Source organism: Mus pahari, chromosome 8 (genome assembly GCF_900095145.1).
Source record: "Mus pahari chromosome 8, PAHARI_EIJ_v1.1, whole genome shotgun sequence".
NCBI lineage: Eukaryota > Metazoa > Chordata > Mammalia > Rodentia > Muridae > Mus > Mus pahari.
The window spans coordinates 88885493-88889584 of record NC_034597.1 but is presented as its reverse complement, the minus strand read 5'-3'; the positions used below and the strand labels follow the sequence as shown (position 1 = coordinate 88889584).

At 40.7% G+C, this 4092-nt stretch overlaps 1 protein-coding gene across 3 annotated transcripts in view; it reads left to right on the top strand.

Annotated features, from left to right (window-relative positions):
* The window catches only part of Klf12 (Kruppel like factor 12), a 403434-nt gene that overhangs the window by 849 nt on the left and 398493 nt on the right, over positions 1-4092 (top strand). The gene's annotated exons all lie outside the window — the stretch shown is intronic.

Sequence of the window (4092 nt, the reverse complement as noted above, 5' to 3'; positions counted from 1 at the left end):
TTTTTTTTTTTTTTTCTAATCAAAATAAACAACCCCCCCCTTTTTTTTTTTTTTTTTTTTTGCCATCCCAATTCAGATCGTATTCTCTTAACATGTTTTATTTTCCTTCTGTCATCTGCTCAAGTTAAATCATTTTGGTTGGTCTGTGTTCTTAAGGGGGGGGGGAGTGTTGGGAAGCGGGAGGGGGTCGGGGAAGGGCGATGCTATTGCCGAGCCTGGAGCGGCGGTCGGATTCGCGGAGAAGAAAGAGGGAGGTTACTTGTCCCACTCCCTAAACATTTTTAAAAGAACTTAGCAAGTAACGTGAATTAAGCAAATGCTTTGCTCCCCCGACTGGAATTGTTGGTTGCAGTGTTTGCCTGACAGTTGCCAAGGATGAGAAATAAATCCTCAGGGCTGAATCGGGGAGGGGGTGCGGAGGGGGGGGGTTGTCGTGGAAGTAGTTGGTCCCTAGGAATGGATGGGCTGAATGAATAGCCACACGGGCCGAGCCGTGCGGGCAGTGTTATGAGCTCTGGAGAGTGGAGGGGAAGGGGTTAAGGAGGAGATAAGATTGCTGGCATGAATACTAGTCCTGGCGCTACATTTATTATTGTCTCTGGTCGTAATGATGTGGAACTGTCACTTGCTACTGTGCCTGGTCCACGGGAGTAGCCAGGGGCTGGCCTGTGGCTGTTATTTTCAATTACGAAGGTCCTGGCTGGAGTTGACAAGGGACAACTTTGTAAGGCCACCTGGGCCGAGAAGCCCGCGGAGCTGGCCTAGGAGCCACTTCTAGCCCTAGACGCTCAGCTAAGAGGGCTAGCACTTGACCTCACCACGTTAGTTGGTGTTCTCATTAGATGCTCTTGTACCGGGGAGAATCAATTCTGCTTTTGTTGGGTAGAGAACTGCCTCTCAGAACTTTGCAAACTTTTATCTTTGGGGAAAAGGGTGAGGTGCACTCAACAGTTTTGTTTCTTGGTGCATTTGAGGCAAATACTTGGAAAAAGTATCAATTCCTTTGTTAGACGTCCTGTACCTTTCCAGCCCCCCTCCCTCTGCTCCTCTAGTTTTGCATACTTTCCTAGTAATTGCCCTAATTCAGCTGATAAAAGCTGAAATGTTGAGTTAAAGAGTATTAGTACAGCGGAATGTATAATCTGGATAAACAGTTTCTGTGTTTAGTATTGTCAGCTCTCTAATTTAACTGTACAGATGGCTTAAATCTCTGTTTCGTATGGATTGTTTTAAATAATTCTACTGTCTAATAGAATTCTCGACTGAGCACTAAGATATTTTAACTTGGCATTGACATTCTGTTTCCCTGTAACATGGGAGAGACAGGCAGAGGCTCTATTTACATCCAGTGAATGTGCATCTGGGTGCTTCTTAGACATCTGCCAATCAAATACACACGTCATTCTGCAAATCCACCTCGAAGCCTTCACACCTCTTTCTTAGCGGTGGAAAGAGATGTTTAGATAAGTAAATGCTTTGAAAGACATTTGGTGGCTTTTAGGAAGCCGCAGCTTCTGATGGGAAGAGGAGTGGTCACTTCAACGAGAAAATAAACCATCACCCTAGACATGCTTTTAAATCTGGCATTTAATTAACACAGGGGGACCCCTCCTCCTTAAGAAAACAGCCTGTCTACTGGCCAGTCCTTATCTGAGTGTTCCTTCCATTAAACAAACAAACAAACAACAAACCTGGTAGAAATTGGTTATGTAAAGAGTATATTTTTAGGTTTGAAAATTTTAACTGTAGCCTGTTGTTATTTATAGGATGCTTGAAGACAGACATTTCAATTGTATCACTGTTGCCTGGTCAATCTTAATAGATGGAATCCAGGAAGCTAATTTGGGTTTGTGAAAGAGCAATTTGAGCATTTAAATATTGGCAAAAAAAAAAAAAAGTTTACTGCATTTAGGGGGAAAAAAGGTTTATTATGCTAACTCTTAATTAATCTGAAATATATTTAAACCAGCCAAGTTAAAATATTTTCACATGAAAATTTAATTTATGAACTGCATCTGTTTAACTAACATAGCTGTGTCAGGGTAAATAAAACGTTCTTGAGGGTTTCTGTTGGTTCCAGAAGTCCTTCAGCTATCTGTCTGCTACTTAGCAAGCCATTATTTCAAAGAAACTTTGGTCAGCTCAACTTTATTGGGGAATGCTTTTTTATAACTGTTTATTGAATGAAAATTGTAGTCTCCCCCCCCCCCCCAAAGTACTTTCCAAGAAACCAAGACTTCTGGGAGGAAGTGGTCCTGGTGTAACAGTTGAGACCTTGACCTTAGCAACTCTTGGCTGGTTGTTTACTCCAGCTGCTGCCCGTGTGTGCTCCAGCAACGTAGGCGGTACAAGCACCCTTTTTCCTAGGGTGCTTCATGTTCAGTCCCCAGAGCTTGCACACAGTCTAGAGTCTATAATGTTGTGACTATATATAGATGTATATGTTGCTCGGAGTTGGCATCTGGCTTCTTGTGAAGGGGAAAAAACAGTTTCAAAGTTCCAGAGTCAGATCTTAAGCCACGAAGCAGTCTGTTTCCAACATCATAAAATTACTTATTTTAAACCCAGGTGCGTTTTAATCTTAGCAAAGGTGATTTAACTACTTTGTCCTCCACACCCTGTACTCAGGAGTTTCAAATGGGAAGTGTTCATTAATGTGTTGTTGTGAGAAATGTTATCCAGAGAGGTGGTACTTATAATAGCTAATGATATAAAACTGTCTTGGGCATTTTTCTCAGTTAATACAAAATGAAAGGTATGAAATTTCATATTTTATAAATTAAATAACAGAATAATTCTATAAAATTGAGATGCTAGACAATGTGCTTTCATATGTTTGGGAGAAGTATTCTGAAGTGTTTTGGGTTCATAAAGATAGATGCGGTGTATCTGTATCAATGCACAACATTGGCACAAACATTATTATTATTATTATTATTGATATTTTATCCACTGTGATTAAGGAACAAGAGCTAAGGATCTCCAACTTAATACCACCATTATCTTTTTTGTTTACGAAGTAACTTTCATTTTTAATATGTTCTGACATGGATTGCAGCTTCTGTCCCATTTACATTTTAAAGATAATTACAGTGGCAGACTGGAAATACTTATATTTTGCCCCCTTCCCCTTTGAATGTCATCCTGGCAGGACTTCTCTCACTCTGTAGCTGCCCTTGAACCTCTGATTCTCCTGCCTCCACTTTCTGGGTACAGGACAGGCATGTGCCCCCACACTCAGCTTATTTTCTTTATAAATAAAACCACCCTAAAACGTTTTTCATTTTTCAGCTTTAGTTATTCACAGCTTTTGGCTTTAAGGGTGTACAAAATGTAAGAGTAAAAATATTAATATTAAATCACCGGCAACACCCTCTAACCACAGTCTTACCTCATCTACCACACCCTCTCCACTCCCAGAAGCAGAATAGGAACTGACAGATGGGTCTTGCCCTGTGCCTGGAAGGTCAGCTGCAGGAGGCTCTGACATACCTGCTTGGGTTCTAACTCTGTGGGACTTCAGTCCACTAGAATTCCTTCTTGGGGGCCCACTCAAACCACACCCAGTCTGAAGTCAGCGGTGATCTGAAATAAATGGTTGCTTTCTCAGTAATTAGGTTACAAAAGATTGGCCTTTCTTTTCTTTTCTTTTCTTTTCTTTTTTTTTTTAAATTTTTGTTTTGTTTTCTTTCCCCCACAGAGTGGCTACTTGAGTAATTATACTGCCCTATCAAAATTTTGCTTTGGTCTGGCAGCAGATTATAGATACCCAATGAAAGAGTTGTGCTCTGTTTCCCACTTCCTCTTTGTTCAACTTAAAGCCTTTTTTAAAAAAAATATTAGTTACAGATTCACAGATAAGCAGAGTTTATTTAGTATGCTGTTATTTTAGAAGAGCTTTTACTTTATCCCTATTTCATACCTGTATCCAATGCCTCTCGATTTTTTCTGTCTCTACTAGTTCTCCTTTCTCCTCGTGGACATGCACCAATATACCAGTCAAGTTGTCATATTCGTGTGTGGGCTTTGTGTGTGTGTGTGTGTGTGTGTGTGTGTGTGTGTGTGTGTATGTGTGTGTGTGTGTGTGTGTGT